Below are 22375 nucleotides of genomic sequence, written 5' to 3'. Positions count from 1 at the left end.
TACATAAACCGTGTGTAAGATTAAGACTAACTTCTACTCGTTCCCATAATTGTTATAAATTGAATTATAAATATCATAATTATCAACAATTTGGATCTATTTTTCGACAAAAAAAATAATTTAAAAATTAAAAATTAAAAATTGATAAATACGTATAGAAAAAACATTCGCCCATTTAAAAAATCGTGACCTATCGTACCTGCCAATTTCGAGGTGGCTTTTACTTCTCATTCGGGGATCCCCCGGATCGCGTGTACAGCATACAGTGTACAGCTTGTGCAATGTGCTTTTCGTATTGATTCCGAGTCTTGCGTTTTCCGACCAAAATCTGTGCAGCATTTCAAGTATTTCCTCCAAATCTTGTTTACATGATCAATGGATGTCAACATCAGCGTCTCGACGTCGCTTTTCTGACAGTGATAATGAGAAGAGCATTCAATGCAATGTGCTACTGAGAAGCTTGGATTCGTTGACGGTTTCGGGGAGCAGCAGGCATTCAATGCAATGTGCTACTGAGAAGCTTGGATTCGTTGACGGTTTCGGGGAGCAGCAGCAGAACCAGAACTCAGAAGTCCCTACTACACGTACTCGCTTCGTTTCTCCGTGCGTGGTCATGATTTTATATTTGTTTATCTCCCTGCCGACTGGTTTCGGCAATAGTGTGGTGTTCCAACTTCCAAGCTGCATCGTTATGCGTTGATATTCTTCGCAAACTAGATCTACATGATGGACCAGACTCTCCGAAAGCCGTGGCTCCTGCTGTCATGCCTTTGAAGTCTTTAATTTCGGACCATATGTCTTGAGCAGGGCTGTGGATCTTGCTTGGCCTGCGTGACAAAGTCAAAGACTCAAGCAGCCTAGCGGTAAGCTAATCAATTTAGATCTATCCAGTTTCTAAAAATGATTCGTCAAGGCAACTTTCATTACGTGTCTCTTGTCTTGAATTACAAACTGTAACTGTAGGCCCCTAGTTGAACAACAAAAAATGATTGTAAAACTATTTATGTCTGGCCTCTTGGTCAAAATGGATTGTTTAAAATTGTGATCATTATTCTTCAGTGTTTGAATTTTGTCTTGTTCATATGTTTGTATGTATCTATGATTCTCACATCATCTGCTTTCAATAGAATTATCAAATACCTTATTCCATCACAACATATTTTGTTCAACAAATGAGACAGTAAAACTTTTTTGTTGTTCACATTCCCCATGTCTTTCTGAATTTTTGCCATAAGATTTTAGTGTGCACATTACTAGATTTCACAATATGGTTGGCCTTCATTTCCATGAATAAGAAGTTAAATTATATGATTAGGGTTGAAAAAATTGAACAGATGGCAGGCTTCTACTACAGTACTATATCTTGTGAGTGTTCCTACTAGGTGTACTGAGTTAAATCCTGTGTAATTGTGATAAATTGTTAACACCGTAACTGCACTGGTTTAATTGTTTTGTACAGTACAGTAACTACTGTAACTTTCTCGCATACAAATGCAATTACACTGTAGGCCTACTGCCTTTTCATAGCTTTAGTCTGTGAGCTACAGCCTGTGCCTCGTCGGCTTTGCTCCTCTACACAGAGGAGCAATCGAGACACACGCTGTGACCCACAGACTAATTCTTCATGTGCATGTACTACATTGAGAAAAAACTCAAATGGGAACATGCTTCAGTATGCAAATGTACTCATACTTGTTCATCTATAGAATAAAATTATGCAGTCTTATGGCTATGTGATATGCATCGTAGAGACTGCAGGCATTATTAAAATCACTTATGTGCAATGTAGAAAATGTTCTTTTTTTTTAATCTTACTGTTTTTTTTTTCTTATTTTTCAAATAGGGGGACTGCATCTGGAGACACCAAAGCATTTCGAGCAGCGTATGGAAAATTGGGTGAATTACGATCGAAACTCAAGTCGTCAGTCAGTCCCGCTGTTGCCCTGACAGCCACTGCAACCAGAGATGTGCGTAGCGGTATCATCGAAAACTTTGGTCTTCGCAATTATGTGTGGGTAAATCAGTTGCCGGACAAGCAAAATATAAAACATGTCGTCAAGTCTGCTGCAAGAGATTTAGATACAATGTTCAAGTGGCTGGCAGATGACTTGAAGACTCATGGTGCATGTTGTGAAAGGATGATAAGAAAACTGTGCAGTAATGTGTGCGCGACCTTTATGGCACTGCTTCCAGAAGGTTGCCACAGGTATGTTAATAAGTTTATAATATGTACCACTGGAACACGGAAACTGATATCCAAAAGGAAGTGGTTGACAGCATGTTGGCAACAGATGGTGAAATCAGAGTTCTGATAGCTAGCATTGCGTCTGGCCTGGGTGTTGACGTAAGCAGCGTACACAGTACGGTTTTGTGTGGATGCCCAAGTGATCTAGACGATTATATCCACTTTTTAAAAGCACTCAATTTTCAGGCCTTATCAGATATACTGGTAACATGAAGAATCATGTACAGCTGCATGCTGTACAGTTGTACATCGTAGCTAAGATTTTTTTTTTGTTTTTTAAACTGAAAAATGTTACGTATACACGTGTACATGTAGCTTGTACCTTTGGGCTTTGAAAATTGTTTTTTAGAGAATTCATATGATTGTTTTAAAACAAGAATCCACTGTGGGTGTTTTTCCTCCTTAAGGTTTGTAATGGTGAGTGGTTGGTACATTGGTTTCTGGTGCACCTAAATTTTTGCAATTCCACGCTACATATACAATGATTTTCTTTTTATCACTGCAATTACTGTACCTTGCTCTTATTCATAGAAGCAAATGCAATGTACATTTGAAGAGTTTGTTTGCAAAAACCGATAAGTCCATTTTTGAAGATTTTTAAGTACGGTATCTGTCATAAAGTACAAAATAATACCTTCTAAATGATATATTGGTCACTACATAATATTATTAAGGTACATTTTTGAAGTTATGGTCAAAAGAAGGAAAAAAATTCTGATTATTCTCTTTATTTTTCTTGACCTTTAATGGCAATTATCTCCATTTGACAAATATGGACTTATCGGTTTTTGCAAACAAACTCTTCATTTGTACACACCTACTTTTCATACTGTACTTTGTTTTTTAGGCATGAATATTTTCATTTCATTGGACATGTTGATGGGTACATATCGTAATTACAAGTGATAAGATTATGGAAAAGTTGAAATATTTTAGTTCAAGGTTGTGTTTTTGTGATGTAGTGGATTACATGTACGTATGTACATACAGACCATGCCAAGTGGGGATGGGCTGTGTGTTTTGGGTGTTTGGGTGGGTGTTTGAAAATTGAACTGTTATGCCATTTGTCTGCACATGTACATGTAATTGTACATCGCATATTCATCTATGCATACATGTACATACAAGTGTACACATGTGTACGGTATGTTTTTGAGTTGTACAACTACCAAGAACTTGTTTACATATACTTTCTTTACATACAAAATCATTCATGAGAAGTACAGTATGTTCTTTGGCTCATTTTGATAAAAATAAAACTAGTTCTGTTAATGCACATGAACATTTATACCTGTAGTGTGAGCTGTGTAGCAATGAATTTATTTTCTTTTTTTGAACTTCGAAGCAATTTTTTTTTTTTACCAAGAATTGTTGTAAAACACAACAAATGAAAAAACAAAATCTACAGTGGGACCAGGAAGATTTCTTTGTCATAACTTGTAACCAGTTTGTGTTAATCCTGTGTTTTTGATGTGTAATGAGAGTCTACTACACATGGTAATCAGACTGAAATGTGACATATCATATTATTTCTCTGACATCAACATTCAGAGTCAAACAGTTTACAATGTATTTTGTTTGAAATGATGCACTGTTATTGAACAATGATCATGAACTATCATGAATATACAGTAAATGTATTGGATATGACAGTACTTGTACATGTACATATACAAATGAAAGTGTATAATGAAGGAATTTCAAGAGCATGGAGAACCTATAGAACATTTAATTTCAGTTCCTTATGAGTACTTGGTGGCACAGAGTATCCAACTTTGAAGGCACTTATACACCTGAGGAATTATTTTGAATGTCCTTCCCAGAGTGACAACTTTTTGACCTCATTATTGGCAGTTGGGAGTGGGATGCTAGCTTTGAAACTTCCTTGGTAGTTGGTACAACATTAACAGTTTTACCATCATGGCCAAATTTTTATAATGAAATGTTCAAATTACACTACTTGTAGTCCATTTGTTTTCACTTTGCTGTCTGCTCTTACTGGACATGAAATGATGAAGACTACACAGTGTATTTAACAGAACATATATTGCACATGTACAATGTACATGTACACTGTACATTGTACATTTCAAAGTACAACAGTGATAAATTGACGTATTTTCTGACCACACCTCAACACTGAAAAAAAAAATCTTAACTTATTTACCAATAATCAGCCGCCATAAACGTGGAAAAAAAGGTAAAGTCTACTACATTGTAATTACAGCTGTATGTACAAAGTATATGTACAATGTTTTAATTTGGATGTGAATTGTAATAGGGGGTTTAATCAAATTGCTAACACGTGAGTGTGTGTATGTGTGTGTGTGTGCACATGCGTGTATGCGTTTGTGTGTGTGTGTGTGTGTGTGTGTGCACATGCGTGTATGCGTTTGTGTGTGTTGTGTGCATGGCCCACACATTTCCCAAGCATAATTTCATGCTGATATCCCCCCTTAAATGTTTGTGAATTAGAAACAAACAGGTTGCTCTGTCATACAGTCTTTTGATATGAATAGGCCTACTTATCTAATAATGTATATATACATGGAGCTACTATTTTGAGCAAATACAGGTATGGTTTGCAAAAAAAAAGGAAGATATGATTGGATATATATATATATATATATATATATATATATACATGCATATGCAGAAGGGCAGTTCAACCAAAACTGTTCACTTCTGTAATTGCAGAGACCAATCTACCAATATCTCTGTAGCAAAAATGCCCTTAGCGTCTTCATCTTGCTTTACTAAATTTAGCTTTATTATCATGAAGACTAACAGACAAAAGACTGAATGACGGGGTATTCTTACAACAGGGATATTGGTCTGATTGTCTCTGTTACAGAAATTATCAAAGCAAATAGTTTCGGTCTAACTGCCCAGTAGGCCCTACATGAAGTGGTAATAAAATGATAAAAGTTTTACAAACTTAGCGCAATTCTTTAAATTTAGACTGCTCTCTACTAACATTTGGGGAAAAGAACAAACAAAAAAGGCATTTTCTGGTTCCTTACATGTACTTCAAAACTTTGCACTACAAATTGTGTAATGTATCCCCTTCACCTTCTCCACCCCTGAATATGCTTGATATCTTGTATACCATAGCTAAGTATGGTTCATAGAACCCACATCTCACAGCCCTGAGCTTATATTCCAAAATTACATTGTTACTTAGTGGGCCAGATAATATTGAAAACAGGTGCATACAAGTGCCTATGTCAATTAAAGAATTTCTTTAATTTCTGAATATTTCATCATACAATATTATTAATGAAGAATAATTAATGACAAAATATTATTTCCTTTAATGAACATGATTGGCACAATCCCCCCAAAAAACAAACAAAAAACACATTGATCCCCTTTACCAACAATAACATCGCCAAACAAATCTTCCAACTCTTCTTGAGGTCCACATTTCACGACCTTCACAGAGTTCTTTGTAGTTTTATGTAGTGTTTGGACGTTAGAAGTGGCACATCACAAATCATACATCGGCGAGCTGGCGATTTGTAGCTAGCCATTTCCAATCTCAAGAATAATATTCAAGTCATCATCGAATCTGGGCACAACAAAGTCCAAAACACAACGTGAAAGTAGGTCCTAGATGACTGCAACCATAACTTTCAGCCAGTCAAAAACGTTGCACGAATCAGCTGTGCAACAATGCATGGTACGGATCACTGAAGTACCGAGTTTCGCATTGCATTGTGATCAAAGAGTTGGCTCTTTGTGATAATGTGTGTTGTGCAAAAATGCAGGCATCTCTGTGCACATAATTAGTAATTGTTGCAGATCGCACTGTATTCACGGTGCAATGCACACAGCTGGCTGCAGATCGATCGATCCCACAGAACTCTTTTCTGTGATCGATCCCTTAGTTTTCATGCATACGCAATGAGCTTGCGAGAGATAGGGCATTACGTCAGCATACCTAATATGAACTTTTGACCCTACGCACTGTCAAACCATTCTGGACGTTTTTTTCGGACAGGTTTGTTGGCGCCCTCATCGATATCGAGCGGTTACAGGGGATAGCGCGATAAGCTGTGGAGCGCACATGGATGCGTAATGATAAAAAAACGTCCAGAATCTGGACTACTCGCTGGGTAGCTAGCTCGCTGGCAGCCCCCGTTGGCCCCCAGTTATGGCGACCGTTATAGCGCCGCTAGCGGCGGTAGGTGAATAGGTCATCGAAATTGAATCGGTCTATAATAGGGCGTTTTGAATACCACCCACATTTCGCTGTTGCATTCACAACACATGAGCACCTTCAATGAGCGCCTCAGACCAATAGCAAAGTTTGCTTTTGAATAGGTCTCCTTTCTTGCTATATTTAGCATGCAAAGTGCGTCTCAGTGAGTAATTTCGAAGATTGTTCAAGAACTCGGCGAGCGGTCTGTTGTCAACCATTTATATTCGCCGTCGGCAACGCGCACATGTGGTAACAATCAAAGAGTCAAAGAGATTATACCTATTGACCGACTCGGGTTCGTTGAGGGCAGCAGACATTTTATGGCACTAGGTGCAGCCATGAGCTCAAATTGCGGTGTCTCAGCCGACCCCCCCCCCCTGCTCTCCCCCACCCCCAGGGCAACATGTTTATCGCGCACTTGTAACAAAGGTTCGCGCACTAAGCAAGCATTCGCGCACTCAGTACGAGACGCCCATTGGCTTGAAGTTGAAGTTTGAAGTTTGAAGTTTGATTTATTACTCAACGACCCTCATGGGGTATGGGAGTACAATGTCAATTGAAAATACACAAAATAGAAAAATTTCAAATAAGAATTAACATATATACATGTATAATACAAATATATACAAGATATCAACATACTTTTCAAATAAAATTTGCATAAAGTATGTTATAAATAATATCTTATAAATAATATACTATACAAATGTAAATCTATCACATGACTTACGAACAATGCAGGCACTGCCTGATGCAAATAATCACGCAAAGGGTATTATGAAATAAACTAAATCAAACGAAATAATAAAGTGCAGTAGCTAACTAAAAAAGGACATTATTACCTTACAAAACCTCGAAATGTTTAACAAAGTCTTTTTCTTAGTGTAATTGAACAATTGGTCATATTTAAATGTGTTAGGATACTTCCTATAATACTTTTCGAGAAATCTTTTACGTTCTGTCTTAAAGTAGGGACATAAAAATAAATAATGCAATTCATCACCAATATCATTTTTAGAACAATAGGTACACACACGTTCAATTCTTGGAATGTCTTTGTAACGCCCAGACACTATTGGAAGCTTATGATTAAGGCAACGAAAACGTGTTAAAGATTTCCTATTATTTTCATTAAGACGAATCAGATACTTTTCAAAGCATAATTGCTGCTTAAAAATTCTATAAACAGTGCACTGATTGTTTAACTCAACATCACTGTGCCACTCCTGTTGACTCATATCTTTAAATTTTGTATCTATTATTCTTTTGAATGAAGATAAAGATAGATTACTTGCTTGACTCCTCCACACGTCAGAAAGGCCTAAGCTATCAAGAGTATTCGTTACTTTAAGAATCCAACCCATCTGATTTTTTCCCTTCAAAAAGGAGAAAAATTCAAAGCTATAAATGATGCTTGATAATTTAGCTGATTTCCCATTTACGAGACGATACCAGAACATTAGCATTCGACTAGTGACAGTTTTTTCTAATTTGTAGTGCCCAAGTTCACCGTATCAAGTCATACAATTGGGAGTTCTCTTGTTCAGACCAAGCAATTCTTTACAGAACTTCAAATAAAATGTTTCAATTTGAATTACATTTTCAAAACTCCAAACCTCACATCCATATAACAGAATTGGTAATATCAATTGATTAAATGGCTCAAGTTGTATATCAACAGGTAGACAAAGAGACGCGATTTTGCTCTTCATGGAGTACATAGCTCTTTGTGCTTGAGTTACTTGTTTATTTATAGCTTTTTTGAAGCTATTGTTATAGTTGAAAATTGTTCCTAAATACACATACTCATCAATTACACTTAAAGGTTCATTGGCAAAATAAAACTTCGGAATATTTCTAACTTTTCCTCTAGAAAAAATAACAACATTCGTCTTTGTGGTTTTAACAGTAAGATGCCACAATTGGCAATAATCAGAAAGAGCGTTAAGAGCATCTTGTATATAAATCATTCGCACTTTCAGCAAGTACGATAGTATCGTCAGCGTACAAAAGAGTGAATAAATTTATATAAACATCCATTTCATTCTCATAAAAGCAATCGTGAATTGATGTAGATAGAGAGCTCAGACCATTGTATCTCTCTTGTAAAAAAGATTCAAAATCATTAAGATACAGTGCAAATAAGATTGGAGAAAAATTTTCACCTTGCCTTACTCCTGCGTTGCTCTGAAAAAGTTTGATTTCTTACCACCATATGAAATGCAAGATTTAGCGTTGTCGTATATTTTGACTATTACACGCAATAATTTTCCATCAATCCCGTCCTTCAATAATTTGATCCAAAGCGAACTTCGATCAACTAAATCAAAAGCTTTTTTATAATCCACAAAAGCACAATACAATTTTTTTCTTTTTTTGTAAATGCCAATCAACAATTGCGTGCAATGAAAAAATATGATCCATCGTAGAATAACCTGACCGGAAACCGGCTTGAACTTCACCAAGTAGATCATAAGAGTCAATGAACAAAGTAATGCGTTCATTTAGAATAGCAGTGAATAGCTTACCAACACAACTTAAGAGGGTGATACCCCTGTAGTTATCAGCAGCATCAGGTGAGCCTTTACCTTTGAACAAAGGTTTAATCAAGCCTACCACCCAGCTTGAGGGTATAATACCTGTTTCAAGCACTACATTAAACAGTTTGGTAACAAGTTTCAAAAAAGATTTAGAGCTATTCTTTAACAATTCGTTTAGAATCATATCATCCCCAGGAGCCTTGTCATTTTGAAGACATTTAAGCTGCTGTATCACTTCAGACTCATCAATTCTTCGATTCAATTCATAATTCATACCAATGCCATAAACAAGTTCTACGACATCAGTATTCAAAGCTTGATTGTTTAAGCTTTTAAAGTGTTCAAAGAAATCTTCTACTGAAATGTTCGAAGATACTGTAGTTCCTTTTTTGTTTCTACTTATAATATTCCAGTAATCTTTGGGATTTTTACTTTTCAAACTCCTTATGATAGTATGTAAGTCAGCAAAGTATTTTCTTCTCTTTGATCGTACAAAGTTTTTATAACTCTTGCCAATTGCTCTCTTTTCATCTATATAATCTGATCTATTTTCTCGACATTTGTTTTCAATTTGCATGAATTTTTTTCCTATATTCTTTGCACTCTTTATCAAACCATAGTTGTGAACTAGAAAGAGTCGTTTTGCTAATATGCGATTTACTCTTCATTTCGTGCAGCATTCCAGATGAAGAAGCCGCATTAACATACACTTCTTGCAATAGATTGGTCGCTTTGTCGATGTCCTCTTGACCAACATTATCAACATTTATGGACTCGATAAAGGAATCTAATTCGGATATAGCAAAAGCGTTCAGACCATCTACAAACTCAGACTTCCTATCGTTATTCCATTGAATCCTTCTCATTTTTTTTTGTGTTATAATACTTGTTATCATCCTTCTCGGAACTATTGACCGTATTGTCAATACTTTTCAAAGAAGGAACAGTTGATGACGTTTTTGCATGGATACTTAAGACGATCGGGCAATGTTTGTCGGACAAGAGTTCATCAAACATATCCACATAAAAGTTACTGAGGTTCATAAATAGTTCAGATGAGGCTATTGCGTAGTCAATGGTGCTAACATCTGCACATGTAACGCTACCTTTACTTTTATCATCACCAACTCTACCGTTAACAATATGTATATCTAAACATTTACACAGTTCTATCAATTTAAATCCATTGTTATAGGTTTTGTGATCCGTATTGTATCTGTCGGTGCAAATACCAAGAGACTCAAGCTCATTTCTTGCATTGAAAATCGAGTCATTCATAAAATGCAAACCAGTTTCATTTTGGATTTCATCCTCAATAGTAACAAAATCTTGGAGACAAGCCGTCCTAGAATTAAAGTCACCAACCAACAGCAAAGGAATGTCATACTTGGCTTGGATATTGATGCAATCATTTATAATGGTATCAAATACATCACTATCAAAATATTTTGAATCTTCATGCGGAAAATAAACTGCTGTTAAACCCACAAATGTAAAAACGCCCACAAATGTAAAAATACATCGCCCACAAATGTAGAAAATCGACCACAAATGTAAAAATTTAACATCGCCCACAAATGTAGAAAACGCCCACTAATGTAGAAATGATTTCAAACGTCGTCCACAAATGTAAAAACGACAAGTACTATAGTATGTTGATATAAATAGACTCACTTCTCTAGGATATAGCAGTACACTTCTTGTAAAATAACGTGTACGTGTACGGAGACGAGTGCGTGTGTGTGGGTATACTAGTAGTAGTGGAGAGTTCGGCGGGGGAGGTGTGTGCGTGTGTCTGTCTGTGTGTTACGGTGTGCTGCGTGTCACACCTTTCCGGCGGGCAACTGTGCATCCGGACAAGTTACGCGGGCTTGTTGCGAGTACGAGCAGAACAATTTCTGCGGGTGGACATGAAGGATGTTAAAGAGTTCAGTACTTACGTTTTACCTGCTAGACGCGTGCCACTTACCTGCTATTGCATGTACTACTGTGATAACATGCTTGTCCTCTGTCTGTTTGTGTGTGTGTATGCATATGTTTTCCTGCAAGTTTCTGTTTCTGGGCGGCGGGTGAGGCCTGACTTATCTGCAAAGGAATCCCTCTGAAGTAATTTGAAATGGCAGAAAGTCATACAAAATGTCTATTAGATTTTAGATTTTATTCGAGTCTTCCGACCCCATTCTGGGGTATGAGAGTACAACACATAAATACAAGATATGGTCATTACAATATAAAAAGAATACATGTTTGTGATATATTACAATGATGTATATAAAATAGTCTATACATACTAAACATACAGTGATATACAAATTGGCAAGCAAGGTTAACTAATCGTATGAACCATACGACCAAACAATCGTGACATACAACAACAAAATATGTACTAGACATCGAGTATTACAATATTTTCTTTCTTGACTACAGTACACTCAACTTGTTCAGGCTTCTGCAAACTTGCAAAATATGACATGATCAGCCTCACAAATAATACTAATCTTTTAAGCTGTCCTAAATGCGAGCATGAAAATAATCTGGACATGTGTAATGAGCAAGGACGTTTAACCAAATAATGATTGCTTAAATATAACTTTCTTTCCTTCTCAAAGAAGGGGCAAACGAAAACATAGTGAAATTCATCACCCGTTGCATGTCTATCACAACAAGGGCAATGAACATCCCTTTCATCAAAATGACTGTACAAATCTTCTATTATTAACTGGCAACTGACTTGACCTACATCTAAAACGGCTCAATGAAATTCTATCCCTTTTACTCAACTGGACTAAATACCTTTCAAAGAGACTATTCGTCTCAAAAATCCTATAATTTAAACATATTCTATTTGACCAAATATTTGCCATCAAATCCTGTTTAGACATATCACTTAATCTCAGCTTCAAGGTGCTTAACATCCAGTTATTACTAAATCCTTCCCCTTTTCTTAGCCATACAACACCAAGACCAGCATTGTTTAAAATTTCCTCAATATGAGATATCGACAAAGGTCGTGTCCTGTTGACTTATCAATCTTTGGAGTGTATAAAACCTGAATGAATATTTAGCAGAAGAACCCTTTATGATCCTCAGCCAGAAGCTAACCATACGATATTTAACAGTATTAGCCAGTCGTGTTCTCCCGGTTTCTGCATATACCCTACAATCTGGAGTAAATTTATTTACACATAACAACGATTTCAAGAATTTCCTATGAAAAATTTCGATTTGACTCAAATCCTCAAAACCCCAAACTTCACACCCGTACAATAGTATTGGTAACACTAACTGATCAAGCAGTTCGCATTAAATATCCACAGGAAGCTTGAGTTTCTGAACCTTTAGTGACATAGAAAAAAAGTGCTTTTCTTGCCTGTGTCACCTGTTTAGAAATAGCCTTCTTAAAACTTGAGTAAATTGAATACCTAAATAAACAAAATCATCCACTACATCAAGTTTGTCTTCACCAAAACTGAACAATGGAAAGTTACGTACTTTGCCTCTTGAGAAAATCAGGACTTTAGTTTTTGTAGTATTGACACTTAACTTCCAATCTATACAATATCGATGCAATGCATTCAAAGCCAACTGAAGCTCTTCTGCACTGTCGGCTAAAATAAGAGTGTCGTCTGCATACAACAATGTATATAAATGTATAATAACTGAATAAGATCTTCATTGACTTCTTTGTCTAAAATATCAACACTAACTTTTTCAAACAAAAACTGTAGTCCCTTGAAACGGCAACTCAAGAACGATTCAAAATCATTGAGATATAATGCAAAAAGCAGAGGCGATAAATTTTCACCCTGCCGTACACCAACATTACACTGAGAAGCCTCAGAATGTTGACCACCTACTAATACACAAGATTTGGCTTGAGCATACATATTCTTTATAACTGTAAACACCTTACCATCCACCCCAGACCTCAACATTTTATGCCAAAGTGATACCCTATCAACCATATCAAAGGCTTTCTTAAAGTCAATGAATGCACAATAAATTCGTTTGCGTTTAGACAAATATATATCAATTAAAGTTTTCAAAACAAAGGCGTGATCCATTGCAGAATATCCAGCCCGAAAGCCAGCTTGTTCTTCTCCAAGCATACCTTGATTATTATGGTAGGTTGTTATCCTATGATTCAAAATAGAAGTGAATAACTTCCCCAAACAGCTTAAAAGTGTTATTCCACGATAATTATCTGGGTCTGTATCCCTTCCCTTTTTCTTAAAAATTGGTACTATAGTACCGAGACACCAGTCTTTTGGAACTAAACCACTTTCCAAAATTATATTAAAGTACATTGTAATACAATCCAAACCACGACTTGAACAATGTTTTAAAAATTCATTCCTAATCAAATCAGTACCACATGCCTTATTATTCCTTAACTTCTGAACCATCTTAATGACTTCATCAATTACAATTGGTGCATTTAACTCATTATTACCTGTTGATCCATCCAAATCATACTCTGTAATTGAAATTAATTTTCGAACCGAATTCAGTTTACTAAAATGACGCACAAAATCAACCAAAGGGACCTTTGCCGCACAGGAGTCACGCTTACGGCCATTCAGTAACTTCCAGTACTCCTGCGGGCTATCCTTTTTAAGTATACGAAGATGATCATGCAGTGATTTAGATATTATGCCTTCTTCTTTCTTCTCAACAATTTCTTGTAATAGTAGAGCAGATAAGCCGAAGAATTGTGCAAAATTTGACTAAAGCATGAAACTTTCACCATTGTTAGTACATGCTATAAGATTAATTTTAAGATCGGGAGGTAAGTCTGAATTGACCTCTGATGACCTCTAGAGGTCAATGACCTCAAAATCTAAGAAAATTGATATTTTGCGTCATTGGTTAATGATAAACACAGTAATGATGTACTAAAACTTAATATTTGTCACAGTGAAATTGTCTTTATGTTCCACAGAGCCCTGACAGGTTTCTACCTTTGACCTCTGATGACCTCCAGAGGTCAATGACCTCAAAATGTCAGAAAATTGATATTTTGCATCATTGGTTAATGATAAAACACAGTAATGATGTACTAAAACTTAATTTTTGTCACTGTGAAATTGTCTTTATATTCCACAGAGCCCTGACAGGTTTCTATCTTTGACCTCTGATGACCTTCAGAGGTCAATGACCTCAAAATGTCAGAAAATTGATATTTTAATGCGTCACTCATAACTGAAACACGATAATTATGTACTAAAAACTAATTTTTGTAAGAGGAATTGCCTCAATGTTCCACTGAGCCTTTCGAGTCAGATTTCTACCTTTGACCTCTGATGACCTCAGATGACCTATGATGAGGCCAATGACCTCAAAATGTCAGAACATTGATATTTGGTGCAATTGGTTGATGACAAACATGATTTAGATGTTATATTCATTTGTATTACAATTGAATTGTTTTCCTATTCCACAGAGCAAGAGAAATTACCCACGTGTCTCTACCTTTGACCTCTGAGGAAGGTGACAGGTCAATGACCTCAAAATATCAGAATATTGATATTCTATGTATAGTCAATGGTCAACTTTGTAATACCCGATGTACAATCATTTATGTTATAATAGAAGAATCTTGTCATTCCTGGAACATTGGTCATTAGCCTGTGCATTATATCCAACTTTGACCTCTCAGGACAATGAGAGGTCACTGAGGTCACATGTGTAGGCTTACCTGTATTGATGTTTGGCTTCATTGGTGTAATCGTAAATGCTTAATCATGTACAAATCACGCATTGATGTTTTGATCAAAGTATGTATGCATATTCCACAGAGCATTGGTTTATAGTAACAGGTCTCTGAAATGTGAGAGGTCAATTACTTCAGAAATAAAGCTTAAGTTTCTTGAGTGATGGCAGTGACCTCAAATACAACTGTTATGTTTGGGTTAGTTATGTAGACTAGCAAATATGGCCATTATCTCGACACTCGGAGAAAACAAGGCCCACGAGACTGATATACAGAGTGTTTAATCTATTCAGTGTAAGTCTCATAGATCTTTTCCCCAATTTGTCGGACTCATTATGGGACTGGTTTGCCTAAGTGTCATGCTCATGGGCAATATTTGCATAGTTTCCAGCTGGTGGGCCTGTATTGGCCACGGTAAAGCTGGTGGGTTGTTACAGTATGACTGCGATGAATGACTCATGGTCCTGGAGTATACAGTCCACAGCTGCGACATCATGGACCATCTTGAAAACTTCGACATACTGTGAGGCCCAACATGCATTCCACATGAAGCAATCCTGTGTATTGCAACTAGCTATTGCCATCCGAGACCTACCCAGGGAATAGATAAGCATTCATGGCAAACCATGATGGAGAAAGCGGATTGTGCAAAATATTTTGGAGTTCCAATAGGAGGCTCAGCTGGAATCAAATCGCCACAGCAGCTTAAAAAGGTTATACTTCAACCAAAGACTCTCTCCAGACGAAGATACGAGTATCATAAAGTTCAGGTGTTTTGCTACTCCATGCCGCTCAGGACTGTCCTGGAATATGCTTGCATCATCTGGGATCCATTCACCCAGGTGAAACATCATGAAGTTTGGAATGATCCAGAGAAGATATGCACTCTTTAGCTGCAATGACCATCATATGCAAAACAAGCAGTGTTACAGCCACACTTGAAAAACAAAACAAAGCAAAACAAAACAAAACTACAATGGCAATCCCTGTAAGAAAGTACAGCTCAGGCAAATTCAGCGATGATGTTCTGCAACAAGAACCCCACAATATCCACTCCGCAGGAAGTTGTGGCTCTATTGCTGCATTCTTCAAAAAGGGCAAATGACCAAAAATGTCAGGCATCATTTGCAAGAACACAAAGTAGGCCTACTCCCAAAAAAGGTGGCGGCTACTCTCGGCCACTGTCTCTTGTATCTCTTTGAAACACTTCAGGAGAGAGATACTCAATATTCAGCTCTGTTATTAAAGATACATATGTCTCTCTTTTTGTTTTTGCATTTGTTTGTTGTTTTTTGCTTCATATAGCTCTTTGGATACCTTCTTTAACCAATTAAGAAAAGGCTCCATGGCAGAATATTACAAGATCACACAGTATAATGAAGAAGAAGAAGAAGAAGAAGAAGAAGAAGAAGAAGAAGGAGAATAGGAAACGAGATCTGCTGTCAATGATGCAGAGCCAATACCAGTCAGTTCCATGGCAGATCTTAGTCGGCACTGCAAAGGTTTGGATGTCTCTCTCTGTTGACAAAGGATATTCTAAAGCTCCAAGTAAGTCCATGGGGTGGATTACATTGTCTGGGCATAGAGGGTTGTATTGGGTATATGAGGATATGATGCTTTGTTATAACAATTAGGTCTGAGATATCTATTTTTTATGTTTGTTTTGACCATCTCGCATGGATCTCCAACGAAAAGGAATGATAATACTGATTGTGTTAGACCCAGCCGCCACCGTGTTTTTTCAATAGATTTTGATATTACAGTGTAGTTGAGAAAAAAGTAACCGCTCATTGTCCTAGATGGAAGTCAAAATTGAACTGTGTGTGGAATACTCTGCATACAATTTTGGACACACACACACACACACACACACTAAATGCATTTTAACAAAATATAATTATTATTTCATAAGCAGCAGGCCATTACAAACCAATGAGACCAGACATCAATATTCTTACATTTTGATGCATATCTTTAAATATCCTCCAGAGGTCAGAGGATCATCGCTAATGTTCATGTGAAATGAGTACACGCCTTTTGAATTGCTCACTTTTATTGCTATAGAAATACACAATATGTGCATCATGTCAATCATTAAATATTGTATCAGTTTCATTTTCAGTCTTGGATCATTTTTTCTATGTACAAATAAAATCGTGGCAAAGTAAACAACTTTCACATCAAAATATAAACGAGAATACTAAAAGAGAAATAGATGTAATAACGTGCAAGGCAAATACCAGGCCTACATCATCTTAAGATATACAGGTGAAGGAAATCACCTTATTGATAAACAATTTACTTGACTGGGATAGCGACCACTGAACAATATTGTTTCTTAAAACTCTCTCTTCTTTTCAACAAGTGGAATAAAACACATGCACATACCGGGGCATTAGTTTGGAGGAGGGGTGGGGTGGTGGCAGGGATAGTTAACCCCCACCCCATTAAATTCTGAGATGTTGTTGTTAGTTTTTGTCGTTGTTTTTTGTTCTTTGCTTTTTAGACAGAAAACTGCCCAAGTTTTTCACTTTAAGTGTGCATCGGATTGTTAAAATTTAATTCTGAAATGCAAAATCTCCCTTCTGTGAGAGGGGATATCTCCTTTCGATAGACTCCTTCCCCCTGCTTGGTTCCTTCCACAGATATAACATACTTTGGGGAATGATAATTTCCCTTATTCTATGAAAAATATTTTTAAGAGATATTTTTATTTGAATTCCAAAGATGAAAAGGCTTTCCTATATATGCACGATTGTTCATTTTGGAGGGCAAGAGGCATTTGCCCCGCCTCCCGAGAAAATATGGGAGGGGGAATGGTGGGGACATAAAACTTTGCCTCCAAGTATTTCCTGAGATTGAGATTTTTTTCTTCACTTTTTTGACAGAAAATGAATTGTCACTGAACATTTTAGCTATAGTATGCACCAGATTAAAAGGCAGAATCTCCTTTGCATACCCCCTCCCCCACACTATCTTTCGTTCTGTCCCCTTCCATATACGCTCAGTCCTTTTGTCCCATTTTTGTTCTATATCATCACAAAGTATGTACTAGATCTTTAATTTCAGTTCCGACGTATTAAAGAAAATCCCTCTTTTTGGAGGGGGTAGTGTATCTTTCAATTAACAATCCCTCCTCGGTTTCTACCCTTAGATTTGGTACACTCCTTTTACTGATAATTTCCCAAATATTCCATCATAAATGTGTATACTAGATTTTTTTTTTTTTTTTTTTTTTTACATTTCTATTCTTACTGCAAAGGCTCCCTCGCATGGGAAGGATTGGGGGACAGCCCCTTTCATACCCTCCTCTCGCTGTATCAACCTCTCCTCCATGCATTGATTATGGCTACACATTTGGGTATGGACTTTTTTTTTTTTTTAAATGGTAGTTCAACCAAGAGTGGCACAAGATCATTTAATTGCAAACAAAAGAATGCAAAAGCTCCATAATGTGGGAGGGGGATACCTCCACCCACATCCTTCTGTGGATTGGTCTTCCTCCATAGATGGCTGACTTACTACACCTTTTTGATACAAATTTCGAGGTATTCCTTCAAAAGTGCCTGTGTGCCAGGTCGTTGAATCTCATTTCTCAAAATACAAGAGCTCTGTCGAATGGGAGTGGAATACCCTACACTCGCCAACGCTGCGCTTGCTGGGTTCCCATCCACATAGACTTGGTACACCTTGGTGATCCATAATTTTCCAAATATTCCCCAAAACGTATGCATCAGATTCTTAAAAAAAAAAAAAAAAAAAAATTCGTCTTTGGGAGGAGGGTTGGTCAGATGCGCCCACACCCCATCAACTTCCGTATAAGTGATGACGCACACATTAAACAAGAGCTACACTGAATCACTGATTTCAGGTCTAAACCTGCAAAAATCCAATCCCCCACCCACATCCTCCCCCTCCCCCTCCGCTTCATTCCTTTGCACCATGAACTTATGCTTTTACATATTTTCCAAGTTCCCCCCCCCCACGTGAAAACAGGTCGACACCCCTTGCTCTGTGCACATACCCGACTTAGATAATTACCTGAAAAGTTCTGCGGAATGAGTAACCACTTTTTTGGTAACAGAAATGCATGGTTTGTAAGCCCTACATTATAAACAATTATTAACTATTAACTATCGCAATATCAATATTAACATCCTCACATTTCATTCGAGGTATTTGACCTTGTGTGATTTTCATAGGTGAACGGTAATGGCTCGTTAATAAACAGGGCCTACGAGTGCTCTCTAAAACATCATCATGTTTACCATTGATGATGCCAAACTATTCTGATACTTTGAGGTCATTGACCTCTCGAGATCATCAGAGGTCAAAGGCAGAAACTCGTCTGTGTGCCTTGGAATATGAAGACGATGTCATCGTACACAGATATGCTTGTTTTGTACATCCTTACCATGTTTGACCTTTCACCAATGATGTCATACTTCAATATTCTGATATTCTGAGGTCATTGACCTCTCAAGGTCATCAGAGGTCAAAGGTAGAAACCTGTCTGCTCTTTAGAATATGAAGACAATTTCATTGTAAGACAGATATGCTTGTTTTGTACATCTTAACAATGGTTACCATTAACCAATGACATCACAGATCAATATAATATTTTGAGGTCATTGACCTCCAAAGGTCATCAGAGGTCAAAGGTTAAAACCTGTCAATGCTCTGTGGAATCAGAAAATGGTTTCCCTGAAGTATAGATGCATGTTTAGTGAATCATAACCACATATATCATTCACAAATGTCTAAAAACATCGATATTTTGATATTTAAAGTTCATTGACCTCTGGAGGTCATCAGAGGTCAAAGGTAAAAACCTGTCAGTGCTCAGTTGAATCTGGAAATGATTTCTCTGTGGTATAAATGCATGTTTAGTGCAACATAACCACATATATCATTTGCAAATGTCTAAAAACATCGATTTTCTGATATCTAAAGTACATTGACCTCTGGAGGTCATCAGAGGTCAAATCAGACTTACCTCCCGATCTTAAAATAAATCTTATGGTATGTACTAACACTGGTGAAAGTTTCATGCTTTAGTCAAATTTTGCACAATTCACGTGATTTTGAGGGCTTATCTGCTCTACTATAACTACTAGCAACAGTCTTAATGTCAGCCAGCATTTGCTCCTTCTCTCTCATAGGTTTCCCTTTACACTTCCGTTTAATCCTATTCTTAAAATTAAAATAATGCAATCTAGCCTGTACACACTCATTATCAAACCATGGCTTTTGTTCTTTGCGAGGTTTCCTGGGATTACCTATCCTACGAACCTTTTCCTCACAAATACCAACTTCTTTTCCAGTATTCATGAAAATATCACCCAACAACGCACTAAAGCTATCAATATGAGCTTGTGTGGGTGATCTGTCAACCACCCCCAATTCACTCAACAAGGCATGAATATTCTGATCAAGCTTTAAACTTAAATCTAATGCCTTTTTACTATCCCACTTAAATGAAATATACTTGACATTCTGAAAGGTTTCATCCCTATGCTCAGACTTATTACCCCCAGAATCATCAAAAACATTAATATTAGAAATCGTCAAATTCAACGGGCAGTGTACATCTGAAATACATTTATCAAAAACATCCACTTTAACAGTTCAAAATGAGTGATATAGGCCTGCAGATAGAATGACATAATCAACCACACTTTTTCCACCATTCTTATTGTAACATGTAAAATCACCAACACCTTTATCACTGCCAAATCTTCCATTTACTATCTTCAAATCAAAACTCTGGCAAATACTAATAAGTTGCCGACCATTATTATTTACAAAATTATCCATACTACGTCTTTTTGTAACATATCCTTCCTCTTGGAGTAAACTCTTATAATCAATATTGTCATCTGAAGCATCATACCCACACAATTCAGTAGCAGCATTATCATTTACCATAAAATCATCAAGCAGCCCTGTTCTAGAATTAAAATCCCCCACTAAAAAGAATGGAACGTCAAAACTACTTTTCAAATATAACAAATCCTGATGAAAATTATGAAAAATATCATTTGTGTGAAATACTGAACCTTCGCATGGCAAATAAACTGCTCCTAAGATAAACTCAAAACCCAAAGAGGACTTGCTAAAATGAATCCACAAAATAGACTCTGATGTAGTGCCAGTTATTTTGGTTGTAGAAGAAAACAAACTTTCCTGAATGAGGACACAAATCCCGTGAAAACCACCAAGCCTTCCCGCAATATCACTTTTCAAAACATAACTTCTGTGATCATGAAAATGTTAATGGGAAAAATCTGGAATGTCTGTCTTTGTCTCAAGCATGCATATAATCGAAAAGTCTTTTAACATAACATCAATATACTATATCTATATACTCTCAACTAACCAGCAGAGAGGCAGTAACTGACCCTCAACATGCACGCAGATGACCACCGACACTGGCAAATCAGACTTGCGTGCTCATCTCCGGGTACTAGTGCGGGCCAACACCACTGCGGGGAGCTCCGGAGGGAAAACAAAAACAAAAACAAAAACAACTCCCCGCAAGTCAACCCGCAGGCTTCCCCAGACACGATGTGACAATTACTAAGGCCTTAGTTTTAGAGCTCCAGTCCCGCCGTATGTCGCTCGTAACTGAAAACGGATCGGCTTCGACAGGTCTCAGTACACGGAATACATGCGCGCGTCTAGTAGAAGGTAAGACGCACGAAATAAGGGTCTACATAAACGCCTACTTAGTAGAAATACGTCAACCACAAATGTGAAAAAAAAATTACATTTGTGGTTGATGTTTGAATTTTTTACTACATTAGTGGGCGTTTTTTACATTTGTGGGCGCTGTCGTTTTTACATTTGTGGTTTATTTTATTTTTTTTTACATTTGTGGGCGGTGTTTTTTACATTTGTGGGCGATTTTTACATTAGTGGGCGATGTATTTTTACATTTGTGGGCGTTTTTACATTTGTGGGTTCAACAACTGCCCCTATTAGAGCTGAAAAACCAGGTAAAACAAGTTTTATCCATAAAACTGAATCTGAATTTGTTTTATCCAATATCTCATATATAGTTACTCTTATATTTATCTGAAATGATTATTGCGAGACCATGAACACCACCAAGAGCATGGGAACTTTTCAAATTCTTTTTCTTTGCAGTTATACAATGAAAGTCAGGAAAGTAAACCGGATCAATGGAGTCAGTTTTAGTTTCGGATAAACATAAGATATCAAAATTCTTTATGTATTCTGTAAAAATTCCGTGATCACACTTTTTCTTGAGACCGCATAATTTCAGGCCTAATAGTCTAAGATTGAGTGTAGAAAAATTGCAATAATTATGGTCCTGTAACGCAAGATGTCCTTGAACTTCGCAAGCACGTGCCTCGAGTTCCTATAGCTCAAGGTAAATACCAAGCTCTCTCATTTTGCGCTCATCCCACCCAAGTTGCATCATGACCCTATCAAGAGAGTCAATTACCTTCACAGTCTTCTCGTCCCTCTTAGAGATGAAGTGGATTTTCCCGCCAATTGTCCATACTTTCAGAATGCCAGTGTCCTTCTTCATCTCTTGCACCACCTTGCTGCGCATTCTCGTCAGGTCATCGTTGATATAGACCTCCTTGTGAGACGCCTTTTTCCTCAAGATTTTCTTGCTCTTCATCAGAGAGGCCTTGGCCTCT

General features: G+C 37.0%; 2 pseudogenes; one reads left to right on the top strand and one right to left on the bottom strand.

Annotated features, from left to right (window-relative positions):
- The first annotated feature begins 499 nt into the window (after positions 1 to 499).
- LOC140245854 (ATP-dependent helicase wrn-1-like) lies at positions 500 to 2458 on the top strand (annotated as a pseudogene).
- An 8917-nt stretch (positions 2459 to 11375) lies between these two features.
- LOC140245853 (uncharacterized) lies at positions 11376 to 12954 on the bottom strand (annotated as a pseudogene).
- Between the last annotated feature and the right edge of the window lie 9421 nt (positions 12955 to 22375).

The sequence above is a fragment of the Diadema setosum genome, unplaced genomic scaffold (genome assembly GCF_964275005.1).
Source record: "Diadema setosum unplaced genomic scaffold, eeDiaSeto1 scaffold_44, whole genome shotgun sequence".
NCBI lineage: Eukaryota > Metazoa > Echinodermata > Echinoidea > Diadematoida > Diadematidae > Diadema > Diadema setosum.
This window is presented reverse-complemented; position numbering and strand designations above follow the sequence as displayed.